This window comes from Carica papaya, chromosome 5, assembly GCF_054855325.1.
Source record: "Carica papaya isolate Zhongbai chromosome 5, ASM5485532v1, whole genome shotgun sequence".
In the NCBI taxonomy this organism is placed as follows: Eukaryota; Viridiplantae; Streptophyta; class Magnoliopsida; order Brassicales; family Caricaceae; genus Carica; species Carica papaya.
Genome location: NC_142313.1, coordinates 29,206,989 through 29,222,174, shown reverse-complemented (window position 1 = coordinate 29,222,174; position 15,186 = coordinate 29,206,989). Strand labels below are relative to the sequence as shown.

At 46.4% G+C, this 15,186-nt stretch overlaps 2 non-coding genes and 27 pseudogenes across 2 annotated transcripts; all 29 read right to left on the bottom strand.

Annotated features, from left to right (window-relative positions):
- Positions 1-24: 24 nt before the first annotated feature.
- Positions 25-143, bottom strand: LOC148260441 (5S ribosomal RNA; annotated as a pseudogene).
- A 204-nt stretch (positions 144-347) lies between these two features.
- On the bottom strand, positions 348-466 carry LOC148260440 (5S ribosomal RNA; annotated as a pseudogene).
- Positions 467-1,022: 556 nt separating this feature from the next.
- On the bottom strand, positions 1,023-1,141 carry LOC148260439 (5S ribosomal RNA; annotated as a pseudogene).
- A 559-nt stretch (positions 1,142-1,700) lies between these two features.
- On the bottom strand, positions 1,701-1,819 carry LOC148260438 (5S ribosomal RNA; annotated as a pseudogene).
- Positions 1,820-2,029: 210 nt separating this feature from the next.
- Positions 2,030-2,148, bottom strand: LOC148260437 (5S ribosomal RNA; annotated as a pseudogene).
- An 883-nt stretch (positions 2,149-3,031) lies between these two features.
- On the bottom strand, positions 3,032-3,149 carry LOC148260436 (5S ribosomal RNA; annotated as a pseudogene).
- Positions 3,150-3,354: 205 nt separating this feature from the next.
- Positions 3,355-3,473, bottom strand: LOC148260435 (5S ribosomal RNA; annotated as a pseudogene).
- Positions 3,474-4,032: 559 nt separating this feature from the next.
- Positions 4,033-4,151, bottom strand: LOC148260434 (5S ribosomal RNA; annotated as a pseudogene).
- Positions 4,152-4,713: 562 nt separating this feature from the next.
- Positions 4,714-4,832, bottom strand: LOC148260433 (5S ribosomal RNA). Its single transcript, XR_015821124.1, has one exon. It is a non-coding gene; the product is annotated as a 5S ribosomal RNA (ribosomal RNA).
- A 205-nt stretch (positions 4,833-5,037) lies between these two features.
- LOC148260432 (5S ribosomal RNA) lies at positions 5,038-5,156 on the bottom strand (annotated as a pseudogene).
- Positions 5,157-5,715: 559 nt separating this feature from the next.
- LOC148260431 (5S ribosomal RNA) lies at positions 5,716-5,834 on the bottom strand (annotated as a pseudogene).
- Positions 5,835-6,044: 210 nt separating this feature from the next.
- Positions 6,045-6,163, bottom strand: LOC148260430 (5S ribosomal RNA; annotated as a pseudogene).
- An 884-nt stretch (positions 6,164-7,047) lies between these two features.
- LOC148260429 (5S ribosomal RNA) lies at positions 7,048-7,166 on the bottom strand (annotated as a pseudogene).
- Positions 7,167-7,371: 205 nt separating this feature from the next.
- Positions 7,372-7,490, bottom strand: LOC148260428 (5S ribosomal RNA; annotated as a pseudogene).
- Positions 7,491-8,052: 562 nt separating this feature from the next.
- On the bottom strand, positions 8,053-8,171 carry LOC148260427 (5S ribosomal RNA; annotated as a pseudogene).
- Positions 8,172-8,380: 209 nt separating this feature from the next.
- Positions 8,381-8,499, bottom strand: LOC148260426 (5S ribosomal RNA; annotated as a pseudogene).
- A 205-nt stretch (positions 8,500-8,704) lies between these two features.
- On the bottom strand, positions 8,705-8,823 carry LOC148260425 (5S ribosomal RNA; annotated as a pseudogene).
- Positions 8,824-9,032: 209 nt separating this feature from the next.
- LOC148260424 (5S ribosomal RNA) lies at positions 9,033-9,151 on the bottom strand (annotated as a pseudogene).
- Positions 9,152-9,356: 205 nt separating this feature from the next.
- Positions 9,357-9,475, bottom strand: LOC148260423 (5S ribosomal RNA; annotated as a pseudogene).
- Positions 9,476-9,685: 210 nt separating this feature from the next.
- Positions 9,686-9,804, bottom strand: LOC148260422 (5S ribosomal RNA; annotated as a pseudogene).
- A 559-nt stretch (positions 9,805-10,363) lies between these two features.
- LOC148260421 (5S ribosomal RNA) lies at positions 10,364-10,482 on the bottom strand (annotated as a pseudogene).
- A 563-nt stretch (positions 10,483-11,045) lies between these two features.
- Positions 11,046-11,164, bottom strand: LOC148260420 (5S ribosomal RNA; annotated as a pseudogene).
- A 209-nt stretch (positions 11,165-11,373) lies between these two features.
- Positions 11,374-11,492, bottom strand: LOC148260419 (5S ribosomal RNA; annotated as a pseudogene).
- Positions 11,493-12,320: 828 nt separating this feature from the next.
- Positions 12,321-12,438, bottom strand: LOC148260418 (5S ribosomal RNA; annotated as a pseudogene).
- A 560-nt stretch (positions 12,439-12,998) lies between these two features.
- LOC148260417 (5S ribosomal RNA) lies at positions 12,999-13,117 on the bottom strand. Its single transcript, XR_015820528.1, has one exon. It is a non-coding gene; the product is annotated as a 5S ribosomal RNA (ribosomal RNA).
- Positions 13,118-13,672: 555 nt separating this feature from the next.
- Positions 13,673-13,791, bottom strand: LOC148260416 (5S ribosomal RNA; annotated as a pseudogene).
- A 562-nt stretch (positions 13,792-14,353) lies between these two features.
- LOC148260415 (5S ribosomal RNA) lies at positions 14,354-14,472 on the bottom strand (annotated as a pseudogene).
- A 210-nt stretch (positions 14,473-14,682) lies between these two features.
- On the bottom strand, positions 14,683-14,801 carry LOC148260414 (5S ribosomal RNA; annotated as a pseudogene).
- A 204-nt stretch (positions 14,802-15,005) lies between these two features.
- LOC148260413 (5S ribosomal RNA) lies at positions 15,006-15,123 on the bottom strand (annotated as a pseudogene).
- Between the last annotated feature and the right edge of the window lie 63 nt (positions 15,124-15,186).

Here is a 15,186-nt window from a genome sequence, read left to right as displayed (position 1 = left end):
ACGGCACATCTGAAAAAAAGAAAATGGGTGCAACACGAGAACTTCCCAGGAGGTAACCCATCATTGTACTACTTTCGCCAAAGCACACTTAACTGCGGAGTTCTGATGGGATCTGGTGCATTTGTGCTGGTGTGACCGCACCTGTTTAATTTCGTGCTGGAAATACATACACTCTTTCTTCCCTCCCCTCCTCCCATCATTTGTTTCCTTGTGCGTTCACACTGCACCTCCCTTTCTCGTTCTAATATCGATTAAAATGCCCCTGATTCTTGACTCACATTTGCGTATAAACAAGCGGACCATAGTTCCAGTCGCGCGTAATGTCGAACGACCCATCTAAAAAAAAATTGTTGCGATACGAGGACTTCCCAAGAGGTCACCCATCCGAGAACTATTCTCTCCCAAGCACGCTTAACTGCAGAGTTCTGATGGGATCCAGTGCATTAGTGCTGGTATTATCGCACCTGTTTAATTTCGCGCTGCAAATACATACACTCCTTCTCTTTTCTTCCTCATCCCGTCATTTGTTTCCTTGTGCGTGTGCACTGCACCTCCCGTACTCGTTCTAATATCAAGTAAAATGCCACGGCGCCGTGACTCACATTTGCGAATAAACCTGCGAACCATAAATCAAGTCGCGCGTAACGTCAAAAGAATCATCTCCAAAAGGATGGGTGCAACACGAGGACTTCACAAGAAAATGGGTGAAATATAAGGACTTCGCAGGAGGTAACCCATGCTAGTACTACTCTCGCCCAAACACCCTTACCTACGAAGTTCTAATAGAATCCCATGTATTAGTGCTGGTATGATCGCACTGTTTCATTTCGTGCTGAAAATACATACACTCCTTCTTCCCTCCCCCCTCCCATCATTTGTTTCCTTGTGCGTTCACACTGCACCTCTCATTCTCGTTCTAATATCGATAAAAATACCCCTGATTCTTTACTCACATTTGCGTATAAACCAGCGGACCATAGTTCCAGTCGCGCGTAATGTCGAACGACCCGTCTGAAAAAAAATTGGAGCAACACATAGACTTCCCAGGAGGTCACCCATCTGAGTACTACTCTCGCCCAAGCACACTTAACTGCGGAGTTCTGATGGGATCCGGTGCATTAGTGCTGGTATGATCGCACCTGTTTAATTTCGCGCTGCAAATACATAAACTCCTTCTCCTTTCTTCTCCCTCCCGTCATTTGTTTCCTTGTGCGTGCGCACTGCACCTCCCGTGCTCGTTTTATTGTCAAGTAAAATGCAACGGCGCCGTGACTCACATTTGCGAATAAACCTGAGGACCATAATTCAAGTCGCGCGTAACGTTGAAAGAATCATCTGCAAAAAAATGGGTGCAACACGAGGACTTCACAAGAAAATGGGTGAAATATAAGGACTTCGCAGGAGGTAACCCATGCGAGTACTACTCTCGCCCAAGCACCCTTACTTACGGAGTTCTGATAGAATCCGTTGCATTAGTGCTGGTATGATCGCACCTATTTAATTTTGTGCTGAAAATACATACACTCCTTCTCCTTCCCTCATTCTCCGATCAATTGTTTCTTTGTGCGTTCACACTGCACCTCTCCTTCTCGTTCTAATATCGATTAAAATGCCCCTGCTTCTTGACTCACATTTGTGTATAAACCAGCGGAACCTAGTTCCAGTCGCGCTTAACGTCGAACGACCCATCTGAAAAAAAATTGTTGCGATACGAGGACTTCCCAAGAGGTCACCCATCCGAGTACTACTCTCACCCAAGCACACTTGACTGCAGAGTTCTGATGGGATCCGATGCATTAGAGCTGGTATGATCGCACCTGTTTAATTTCATGCTGCAAATACTTAAACTTCTTCTCCTTTCTTCCCCCTTCCGTCATTTGTTTCCTTGTGCGTGCGCACTGCACCTCTCGTTCTCGTTCAAATATCAAGTAAAATGCCGTGGCGCCGTGACTCACATTTGCGAATAAATCTGCGGACCATAATTGAAGTCGCGCGTAACGTCGAACGGCACATCTGAAAAAAAAGAAAATGGGTGCAACACGAGAACTTCCCAGGAGGTAACCCATCATTGTACTACTTTTGCCAAAGCACACTTAACTACGGAGTTCTGATGGGATCCGGTGCGTTTGTGCTGGTGTGACAACACCTGTTAAATTCCGCGCTGCAAATGCATAAACTCTTTCTCCTTTCCTCCCCCTCCCGTCATTTGTTTCCTTGTGCGTTCACACTGCACATCTCTTTCTCGTTCTAATATCGATTAAAATGCCCCTGATTCTTGACTCACATTTGCGTATAAACCAGAGGACCATAGTTCCAGTCGCGCGTAACGTTGAACGACCCATCTGAAAAAAAATTGTTGCGACACGAGGAATTCCCAGGAGGTCACCCATCCGAGTACTACTCTCGCCCAAGCACACTTAACTGCAGGGTTCTAATGGGATCTAGTGCATTAGCACTTGTATGATGCCACTTGTTTAATTTTGCGCTTCAAATACATATACTCTTTGTCTTTTCTTCCTCCTCCTGCCATTTGTTTCCTTGTGCGTGCGCACTGCACCTCCCGTACTCGTTCTACTATCAAGTAAAATGCCACGGCGCCGTGACTCACATTTGCGAATAAACCTGCGGACCCTAAATCAAGTTGCGCGTAACGTCGAAAGAATCATCTGCAAAAAGATGGGTGCAACACGAGGACCTCCCAAGAAAATAGGTGAAATATAAGGACTTCGCAGGAGGTCACCCATCCGAGTACTTTTCTCGCCCAAGCACCCTTAACTGCAGAGTTCTGATAGAATCCGTTGCATTAGTGCTGGTATGATCCTCATGTTTCATTCTGCACTGCAAATACATACACTCTTTCTCCTTCCATCCCCCCTCCCGTCATTTGTTTCCTTGTGCGTGCACTTTGCATCTCTCTTTCTCTTTCTAATATCAAGTAATATGCCCCGGCACCGTGACTCACCTTTGCAAATGAACCAGCGGTTTATAATTCCATTCGCGCGTAACGTCGAACAACCCATCCGAAAAAAAATAGGTGCAACACGAGGCTTCCCAAGTGGTCACCCATCCGAGTACTACTCTCGCCCAAGCACACTTAACTGCGGAGTTCTGATGGGATTCGGGGCTTTAGTACTGGTATGATGGAACCTGTTTAATTTCGCGCTGCAAATACATACACTCATTCTCCTTTCTTCCCCCTCCCGTCAATTGTTTCCTTGTGCATTAACAATGCACCTCTCATTCTCGTTCTAATATCGATAAAAATGCCCCTGCTTCTTGACTCACATTTGCGTATAAACCAGCAGACCCTAGTTCCAGTCGCGCGTAACGTCGAATGACCCGTCTGAAAAAAAATTGGTGCGACACGAGGACTTCCCAGGAGGTCACCCATTCGAGTACTAATCTCGCCTAAGCACACTTAACTGCGGAGTTTTGATGGGATCCGGTGCATTAATGCTGGTATGATCGCACCCGTTTAATTTCGCGCTGCAAATACATAAATTCCTTTTTCTTTTCTTCCCCCTCCCGTCATTTGTTTCCTTGTGCGTGCGCACTGCACCTCCCGTTCTCGTTCTAATATCAAATAAAATGCCACGGCACCGTGACTCACATTTGCAAATAAACCTGAGGACCATAATTGAAGTCGCGCGTAACGCGAAAGAATCATCAGTAAAAAAATGGGTGCAACACGAGGACTTCACAAGAAAATGGGTGAAATATAAGGACTTCGCAGGAGGTAACCCATGCTAGTACTACTCTCGCCCAAGCACCCTTACCTACAGAGTTCTGATAGAATCCATTGCATTAGTGCTGGTATGATCGCACCTGTTTCATTTCTTGCTGAAAATACATACACTCTTTCTCCTTCCTTCCCCCTCCCATCAATTGTTTCCTTATGCGTTCACACTGCACCTCTCCTTCTTATTCTAATATCGATTAAAATGCGTATGCTTCTTGACTCACATTTGCGTATAAATCAGCGGACCCTAGTTCCAGTCGTGCGTAACGTCGAATGACTCGTCTGAAAAAAAATTGGTGCGACACGAGGACTTCCCAGGAGGTCACTCATCTGAGTACTACTCTCGCCCAAACACACTTAACTGCGGAGTTCTGATGGGATCCGGTGCATTAGTGCTGGTATGATCGCACTCGTATAATTCAGCGCTGCAAATACATAAACTCCTTCTCCTTTCTTCCCCCTCCCGTCATTTGTTTCCTTGTGCGTGCGCACTGCACCTCCCGTGCTCGTTCTAATATCAAGTAAAATGCTACGGTGCCGTGATCCACATTTGCGAATAAACCTGAGGACCATAATTCAAGTCGCGCGTATCGTCGAAAGAATCATCTGCAAAAAATGGGTGCAACACGAAGACTTCCTAAGAAAATGAGTGAAATATAAGGACTTCCCAGGAGGTCACCCATCCTAGTGCTACTCTCGCCCAAACACCCTTAACTTGCGGAGTTCTGATAGAATCCGTTGCATTGGTGCTGGTATGATGGCTCATGTTTCATTCTGCGCTGCACATACATATACTTTTTCTCCCTCCATCCCCCCTCCCGTCATTTGTTTCCTTGTGCGTGCACTCTGCATCTCTCCTTCTCGTTCTAATATCGATTAAAATGCCCTTGCTTCTTGACTCACATTTGCGTATAAACCAGTGGACCCTAGTTCCAGTCGCGCGTAACGTCGAATGACCCGTCTGAAAAAAAAAATTAGTGCAACACGAGGGCTTCCCAAGTGGTCACCCATCCGAGTACTACTCCCGCCCAAGCACACTTAACTGCGGAGTTCTGATGGGATCCGGAGCTTTAGTGCTGGTATGATCGCACCTATTTAATTTCACGCTGCAAATACATACACTCCTTCTCCTTTCTTCCCCCTCCCGTCATTTGTTTCCTTGTGCGTTCACACTTCACCTCTCCTTCTCATTCTAATATCGATTAAAATGCCCCTGCTTCTTGACTCACATTTGCGTATAAACCAGTGGACCCTAGTTCCAGATGTGCGTAACGTCGAACGACCCGTCTGAAAAAACATTTGTGCGACACGAGTACTTCCTAGGAGGTCACCCATCCGATTACTAATCTCGCCCAAGCACACATAACTGCGGAGTTCTGATGGGATCCGGTGCATTAGTGCTGATATGATCGCACCTGTTTAATTTCGCTCTGCAAATACATAAACTCATTCCCCTTTGTTCCCCCTCCCGTCATTTGTTTCCTTGTGCGTGCGCACTGCACCTCCCGTTCTCGTTCTAATATCAAGTAAAATGCAACGGCGCCGTGACTCACATTTGCGAATAAACCTGAGGACCATAATTCAAGTCGCGCGTAACGTTGAAAGAATCATCTGCAAAAAAATGGGTGCAACACGAGGACTTCACAAGAAAATAGGTGAAATATAAGGACTTCGCAGGAGGTAACCCATGCGAGTACTACTCTCGCCCAAGCACCCTTACTTACGGAGTTCTGATAGAATCCGTTGCATTAGTGCTGGTATGATCGCACCTGTTTCATTTCGTGCTGAAAATACATACACTCCTTCTCCTTCCCTCCTTCTCCGATCAATTGTTTCTTTGTGCGTTCACACTGCACCTCTCCTTCTCGTTCTAATATCGATTAAAATGCCCCTGCTTCTTGACTCACATTTGCGTATAAACCAGTGGACACGAGTTCCAGTCGCGCGTAACGTCGAACGACCCATCTGAAAAAAAATTGTTGCGATACGAGGACTTCCCAAGAGGTCACCCATCCGAGTACTACTCTCACCCAAGCACACTTGACTGCAGAGTTCTGATGGGATCCGATGCATTAGAGCTGGTATGATCGCACCTGTTTAATTTCGTGCTGCAAATACATAAACTTCTTCTCCTTTCTTCCCCCTTCCGTCATTTGTTTCCTTGTGCGTGCGCACTGCACCTCTCGTTCTCGTTCAAATATCAAGTAAAATGCCATGGCGCCGTGACTCACATTTGCGAATAAATCTGCGGACCATAATTAAAGTCGCGCGTAACGTCGAACGGCACATCTGAAAAAAAAGAAAATGGGTGCAACACGAGAACTTCCCAGGAGGTAACCCATCATTGTACTACTTTCGCCAAAGCACACTTAACTACGGAGTTCTGATGGGATCCGGTGCGTTTGTGCTAGTGTGACAACACTTGTTTAATTCCGCGCTGCAAATGCATAAACTCCTTCTCCTTTCCTCCCCCTCCCGTCATTTGTTTCCTTGTGCGTTCACACTGCACATCTCCTTCTCGTTCTAATATCGATTAAAATGCCCCTGATTCTTGACTCACATTTGCGTATAAACCAGAGGACCATAGTTCCAGTCGCGCGTAACGTTGAACGACCCATCTGAAAAAAAAATTGTTGCGACACGAGGAATTCCCAGGAGGTCACCCATCCGAGTACTACTCTCGCCCAAACACACTTAACTGCAGGGTTCTAATGGGATCCAGTGCATTAGCGCTTGTACGATGCCACTTGTTTAATTTTGCGCTTCAAATACATATACTCTTTGTCTTTTCTTCCTCCTCCCGCCATTTGTTTCCTTGTGCGTGCGCACTGCACCTCCCGTACTCGTTCTACTATCAAGTAAAATGCCACGGCGCCGTGACTCACATTTGCGAATAAACCTGCGGACCATAAATCAAGTTGCGTGTAACGTCGAAAGAATCATCTGCAAAAAGATGGGTGCAACACGAGGACCTCCCAAGAAAATGGGTGAAATATAAGGACTTCGCAGGAGGTCACCCATCCGAGTACTTTTCTCGCCCAAGCACCCTTAACTGCAGAGTTCTGATAGAATCCGTTGCATTAGTGCTGGTATGATCCTCATGTTTCATTCTGCACTGCAAATACATACACTCTTTCTCCTTCCATCCCCCCTCCCGTCATTTGTTTCCTTGTGCGTGCACTCTGCATCTCTCTTTCTCTTTCTAATATCAAGTAATATGCCCCGGCACCGTGACTCACCTTTGCAAATGAACCAGCGGTTTATAATTCCATTCGCGCGTAACGTCGAACAACCCATCTGAAAAAAAATAGGTGCAACACGAGGGCTTCCCAAGTGGTCACCCATCCGAGTACTACTCTCGCCCAAGCACACTTAACTGCGGAGTTCTGATGGGATCCGGGGCTTTAGTACTGGTATGATCGAACCTGTTTAATTTCGCGCTGCAAATACATACACTCATTCTCCTTTCTTCCCCCTCCCGTCAATTGTTTCCTTGTGCATTCACAATGCACCTCTCATTCTCGTTCTAATATCGATTAAAATGCCCCTGCTTCTTGACTCACATTTGCGTATAAACCAGCGGACCCTAGTTCCAGTCGCGCGTAACGTCGAACGACCCGTCTGAAAAAAAATTGTTGCGACACGAGGACTTCCCAGGAGGTAACCCATCCGAGTACTACTCTCGCCCAAGCACACTTAACTGCGGAGTTCTGATGGTATCCGGTGCATTAGTGGTGGTATGATCGCACTCGTTTAATTTCGCGCTGCAAATACATAAACTCCTTCCCCTTTCTTCCCCCTCCTGTTATTTGCTTCCTTGTGCGTGCGCACTGCACCTCCCGTGCTCGTTCTAATATCAAGTAAAATGCTACGGTGCCGTGACTCACATTTGCGAATAAACTTGACGACCATAATTCAAATTGTGCATATCGTCGAAAGAATCATCTGCAAAAAAATGGGTGCAACACGAGGACTTCCTAAGAAAATGGGTGAAATATAAGGACTTCGCAAGAGGTCACCCATCCTAGTGCTTCTCTCGCCCAAGCACCCTTAACTTGCGGAGTTCTGATAGAATCCGTTGCATTGGTGCTGGTATGATTGCTCATGTTTCATTCTGCGCTGCAAATACATACAATTTTTCTCCCTCCATCTCCCCTCCCGTCATTTGTTTCCTTGTGCGTGCACTCTGCATCTCTCTTTCTCGTTCTAATATCAATTAAAATGCCCCTGCTTCTTGACTCACATTTGCGTATAAACCAGTGGACCCTAGTTCCAGTCGCGCGTAACGTCGAACGACCCATCTGAAAAAAAAATTAGTGCGACACGAGGACTTCCAAGGAGGTCACCCATCCGAGTACTACTCTCGCCCAAGCACACTTAACTGCGGAGTTCTGATGGGATCCGGTGCATTAGTGCTGGTATGATCGAACCTGTTTAATTTCGCGCTGCAAATATATAAACTCCTTCTCCTTTCTTCCCCCTCCCGTCATTTCTTTCCTTGTGCGTGCGCACTGCACCTCTCGTTCTCGTTCAAATATCAAGTAAAATGCCACAGCGCCGTGACTCACATTTGCGAATAAATCTGCGGACCATAATTAAAGTCGCGCCTAACGTCGAACGGCACATCTGAAAAAAAGAAAATGGGTGCAACACGAGAACTTCCCAGTAGGTAACCCATCCGAGTACTACTCTCGCCCAAGAACACTTAACTGCGGAGTTCTTATGGGATCCGGAGCTTTAGTGCTGGTATGATCGCACCTGTTTAATTTCGCGCTACAAATACAAACACTCTTTCTCTTTTCTTCCCCCTCCCGTCATTTGTTTCCTTGTGCGTTCACACTTCACCTCTCATTCTCGTTCTAATATCGATTGAAATGCCCCTGCTTCTTGACTCACATTTGCGTATAAACCAGCAGACCCTAGTTCCAGACGCACGTAACGTCGAACGACCCATCTGAAAAAAAATTGTTGCGACACGAGGACTTCCCAAGAGGTCACCCATCCGAGTACTACTCTCGCCCAAGCACACTTAACTGCAGAGTTCTGATGGGATCCGGTGCATTAGTGCTGGTATGATCGAACCTGTTTAATTTCGCGCTGCAAATACATAAACTTCTTCTCCTTTCTTCCCCCTTCCGTCATTTGTTTCCTTGTGCGTGCGCACTGCACCTCTCGTTCTCGTTCAAATATCAAGTAAAATGCCACAGCGCCGTGACTCACATTTGCGAATAAATCTGCGGACCATAATTAAAGTCGCGCCTAACGTCGAACGGCACATCTGAAAAAAAGAAAATGGGTGCAACACGAGAACTTCCCAGTAGGTAACCCATCCGAGTACTACTCTCGCCCAAGAACACTTAACTGCGGAGTTCTTATGGGATCCGGAGCTTTAGTGCTGGTATGATCGCACCTGTTTAATTTCGCGCTACAAATACAAACACTCTTTCTCTTTTCTTCCCCCTCCCGTCATTTGTTTCCTTGTGCGTTCACACTTCACCTCTCATTCTCGTTCTAATATCGATTGAAATGCCCCTGCTTCTTGACTCACATTTGCGTATAAACCAGCAGACCCTAGTTCCAGACGCACGTAACGTCGAACGACCCATCTGAAAAAAAATTGTTGCGATACGAGGACTTCCCAAGAGGTCACCCATCCGAGTACTACTCTCACCCAAGCACACTTGACTGCAGAGTTCTGATGGGATCCGATGCATTAGAGCTGGTATGATCGCACCTGTTTAATTTCGTGTTGCAAATACATAAACTTCTTCTCCTTTCTTCCCCCTTCCGTCATTTGTTTCCTTGTGCGTGCGCACTGCACCTCTCGTTCTCGTTCAAATATCAAGTAAAATGCCATGGCGCCGTGACTCACATTTGCGAATAAATCTGCGGACCATAATTAAAGTCGCGCGTAACGTCGAACGGCACATCTGAAAAAAAAGAAAATGGGTGCAACACGAGAACTTCCCAGGAGGTAACCCATCATTGTACTACTTTTGCCAAAGCACACTTAACTACGGAGTTCTGATGGGATCCGGTGCGTTTGTGCTAGTGTGACAACACCTGTTTAAATTCGCGCTGCAAATACATACACTCCTTCGCCTTTCTTCCCCCTCCCGTCATTTGTTTTCTTGTGCGTCCACACTTCTCCTCTCATTCTTGTTCTAATATCGATTAAAATGCCCTTGCTTCTTGACTCACATTTGCGTATAAACCAGCGGACACTAGTTCCAGACGCGCGTAACGTCGAAAGACCCGTCTGAAAAAAAAATTGGTGCGACACGAGAACTTCACAAGAAAACTGGTGAAATATAAGGACTTCGCATGAGATAACGCATGCTAGTACCACTCTCGCTCAAGGACCCTTACCTACGGAGTTCTGATAGAATCCGTTGCATTAGTGCTGGTATGATCGCACCTGTTTTATTTCGTGCTGAAAATACATACACTCCTTCTCCTTCCCTCCCCCTCCCATCAATTGTTTCCTTGTGTGTTCACACTGCACCTCTCCTTCTCATTCTAATATCGATTAAAATGCCCCTGCTTTTTGACTCATATTTGAGTATAAAAAAGCGGACCCTAGTTCCAGTCGCGCGTAATGTCGAACGACCCGTCTGAAAACAATTGGTGCGACACGAGGACTTCTTAGGAGGTCACCCATCCGAGTACTACTCTCACCCAAACACACTTAACTGCGAAGTTCTGATGGGATCCGGTGCATTAGTGCTGGTATAATCCCACCCGTTTAATTCTGCGCTGCAAATACATAAACTCCTTCCCCTTTCTTCCCCCTCCCGTCATTTATTTCCTTGTGCGTGCGCACTGCACCTCCCGTGCTAGTTCTAATATCAAGTAAAATGCTATGGTGCCGTAACTCACATTTGCGAATAAACCTGAGGACCATAATTCAAGTCGCGCGTATCGTCGAAAGAATCATCTGCAAAAAAATGGGTGCAACACGAGGACTTCCTAAGAAAATGGGTGAAATATAAGGACTTCGAAGGAGGTCACCCATTCTAGTGCTACTCTCGCCCAAGCACCCTTAACTTGCGGAGTTCTGATAGAATCCGTTGCATTGGTGCTGGTATGATTGCTCATGTTTCATTCTGCGCTGCAAATACATACACTTTTTCTCCCTCTACCCCCCCTCCCGTCATTTGTTTCCTTGTGCGTGCACTCTGCATCTCTCCTTCTCGTTCTAATATCGATTAAAATGCCCCTGCTTCTTGACTCACATTTGCGTATAAACCAGTGGACCCTAGTTCCAGTCGCGCGTAACGTCGAACGACCCGTCTGAAAAAAAAAATTAGTGCGACACGAGGACTTCCCAGGAGGTAACCCATCCGAGTACTACTCTCACCCAAGCACACTTAACTGCGAAGTTCTGATGGGATCCGGTGCATTAGTGCTAGTATGATCGAACTTGTTTAATTTCGTGCTGCAAATACATAAATTCCTTCTCCTTTCTTCCCCCTCCCGTCATTTGTTTCCAAGTGCGTGCGCACAGCACCTCTCGTTCTCGTTCAAATATCAAGTACAATGCCACGGCGCCGTGACTCACATTTGCGAATAAATCTGCGGACCATAATTAAAGTCGCGCGTAACGTCGAACGACACATCTGAAAAAAAGAAAATGGGTGCAACACGAGAACTTCCCACGAGGTAACCCATCATTGTACTACTTTCACCAAAGCACACTTAACTACGGAGTTTTGATGGGATCCGGTGCATTTGTGCTGGTATGATCGAACCTGTTTAATTTTGCGCTGCAAATACATAAACTCATTCCCCTTTCTTCCCCCTCCCGTCATTTGTTTCCTTGTGCGTGCGCACTGCACCTCCCGTGCTCCTTCTAATATAAAGTAAAATGCTACGGTGCCGTGACTCACATTTGCGAATAAACCTGAGGACCAAAATTCAAGTCGCGCGTATCGTCGAAAGGATCATCTGCAAAAAAATGGGTGCAACACCAAGACTTCCTAAGAAAACTTGTGAAATATAAGGACTTCGCAGGAGGTCACCCATCCTAGTGCTACTCTCGCCCAAGCACCCTTAACTTGCGGAGTTCTGATAGAATACGTTGCATTGGTGCTGGTATGATTGCTCATGTTTCATTCTGCGCTGCAAATACATACACTTTTTCTCCCTCCATCCCCCCTCCCGTCATTTGTTTCCTTGTGCGTGCGCACTGCACCTCCCGTGCTCGTTCTAATATAAAGTAAAATGCTACGGTACCGTGACTCACATTTGCGAATAAACCTGAGGACCATAATTCAAGTCGTGCGTATCGTCGAAAGAATCATCTGCAAAAAAATGGGTGCAACACGAGGACTTCCTAAGAAAATGGGTGAAATATAAGGACTTCGCAGGAGGTCACCCATCCTAGTGCTACTCTCGCCCAAGCACCCTTAACTTGCGGAGTTCTGATAGAATCCGTTGCATTGGTGCTGGTATGATTGCTCATGTTTCATTCTGCGCTGCAAATACATACACTTTTTCTCCCTCCATCCCCCCTCCCGTCATTTGTTTCCTTGTGCGTGCGCACTGCACCTCTCGTTCTCGTTCAAATATCAAGTAAAAATTGTTGCGATACGAGGAATTCCCAATAGGTCACCCATCCGAGTACTACTCTCGCCCAAGCACACTTAACTGCAGAGTTCTGATGGGATCCAGTGCATTAGTGCTGGTATGATGCCACTTGTTTAATTTTGCGCTTTAAATACATACACTCATTCCCCTTTCTTCCCCCTCCCGTCATTTGTTTCCTTGTGCGTGCGCACTGCACCTCCCGTACTCGTTCTAATATCAAGTAAAATGCCACGGTGCTGTGACTCACATTTGCGAATAAACCTGCGGACCATAAATCAAGTCGCGCGTAACGTCGAAAGAATCATCTGCAAAAAGATGGGTGCAACACGACGACCTCCCAAGAAAATGGGTGAAATATAAGGACTTCGCAGGAGGTCACCAATTCGAGTACCTTTCTCGCCCAAGCACCCTTAACTGCGGAGTTCTGATAGAATCCGTTGCATTAGCGCTGGTATGATCCCTCATGTTTCATTCTGCACTGCAAATACATACACTCTTTCTCCTCCCATCCCCCCTCCCGTCATTTGTTTTCTTGTGCGTGTACTCTTCATCTCTCTTTCTCGTTCTAATATCAAGTAATATTCCCCGGGTCCATGACTCACCTTTGCAAATAAACCAGCGGTTTATGATTCCATTTGCACGTAACGTCGAATAACCCATCCGAAAAAAATAGGTGCAACACGAGGGCTTCCCAAGTGGTCATCAATCCGAGTACTACCCTCGCCCAAGCACACTTAACTGCGGAGTTCTGATGGGATCCGGAGCTTTAGTGCTGGTATGATCGCACCTATTTAATTTCGCGCTGCAAATACATACACTCCTCCTTTCTTCCCCCTCCCGTCATTTGTTTCCTGTGCGTTCACACTTCACCTCTCATTCTCGTTCTAATATCGATTAAAATGCCCTTGCTTCTTGACTCACATTTGCGTATAAACCAGCGGACCCTAGTTCCAGACGCGCGTAACGTCGAACGACCCGTCTGAAAAAAAATTAGTGCGACACGAGGACTTCACAAGAAAATGGGTGAAATATAAGGACTTCGCAGGAGGTAACCCATGCTAGTACTACTCTCGCCCAAGCACCCTTACCTACGGAGTTCTGATAGAATCCGTTGCATTTGTGCTGGTATGATCGCACCTGTTTCATTTCGTGCTGAAAATACATACACTCCTTCTCCTTCGCTCCCCCTCCCATCAATTGTTTCCTTGTGCGTTCAGACTGCACCTCTCCTTCTCGTTCTAATATCGATTAAAATGCCCCTGCTTCTTGACTCATATTTGCGTATAAACCAGCGGACCCTAGTTCCAGTCGCGCGTAACGTCGAACGACCCGTCTGAAAAAAAATTGATGCGACACGAGGACGTCCTAGGAGGTCACCCATCCGAGTACTATTCTCGCCCAAGCGCACTTAACTGCGGAGTTCTGATGGGATCCGGTGCATTAGTGCTGGTATGATCGCACCCCTTTAATTCCGCGCTGCAAATACATAAACTCCTTCTCCTTTCTTCCCCCTCCCGTGATTTGTTTCCTTGTGCGTGCGCACTGCACCTCCCGTGCTCGTTCTAATATCAAGTAAAATGGTACGGTGCCGTGACTCACATTTGCGAATAAACCTGAGGACCATAATTCAAGTCGCGCGTATCGTCGAAAGAATCTTCTGTAAAAAAATGGGTGCAACACGAGGACTTCCTAAGAAAATGGGTGAAATATAAGGACTTCGCAGGAGGTCACCCATCCTAGAGCTACTCTCGCCCAAGCACCCTTAACTTGCGGAGTTCTGATAGAATCCGTTGCATTGGTGTTGGTATGATTACTCATGTTTCATTCTGCGCTGCAAATACATACACTTTTTCTCCCTCCATCCCCCCTCCCGTCATTTGTTTCCTTGTGCGTGCACTCTGCATCTCTCCTTCTCGTTCTAATATCGATTAAAATGCCCCTGCTTCTTGACTCACATTTGCGTATAAACCAGTGGACCCTAGTTCCAGTTGCTCGTAACGTCGAACGACCCGTCAGAAAAAAAAATTAGTGCGGTACGAGGACTTCCAAAGAGGTCATCCATCCGAGTACTACTCTCGCCCAAGCACACTTAACTGCGGAGTTCTGATGGGATCCGGTGCAATAGTGCTGGTATGATCGCACCCGTTTAATTTCGCGCTGCAAACACATAAACTCTTTCTCCTTCCATCCCCCCTCCCGTCATTTGTTTCCTTGTGCGTGCACTCTGCATCTCTCTTTCTCGTTCTAATATCAAAGAATATGCCCCGGCACCGAGACTCACATTTGCGAATAAATCTGCAGACCATAATTAAAGTCGCGCGTAACGTCGAACGGCACATCTGAAGAAAAGAAAATGGGTGCAACACGAGAACATCCCAGGAGGTAACCCATCATTGTACTACTTTCGCCAAAGCACACTTAACTGCAGAGTTCTGATGGGATCCGGTGCATTTGTGCTGGTGTGACCGCACCTGTTTAATTTCGTGCTGAAAATACATACACTCCTTCTTCCCTCCCCCCCTCCCATCATTTGTTTCCTTGTGCGTTCACACTGCACCTCTCTTTCTCGTTCTAATATCAATTAAAATGCCCCTGATTCTTGACTCACATTTGCGTATAAACCAGTGGACCATAGTTCCAGTCGCGCGTAACGTCGAACGACCCATCTAAAAAAAAATTGTTGCGATACGAGGAATTCCCAATAGGTCACCCATCCGAGTACTACTCTCGCCTAAGCACACTTAACTGCAGAGTTCTGATGGGATCCAGTGCATTAGTGCTTGTATGATGCCACTTGTTTAATTTTGCGCTTCAAATACATACACTCCTTCTCATTTCTTCCTCCTCCCGTCATTTGT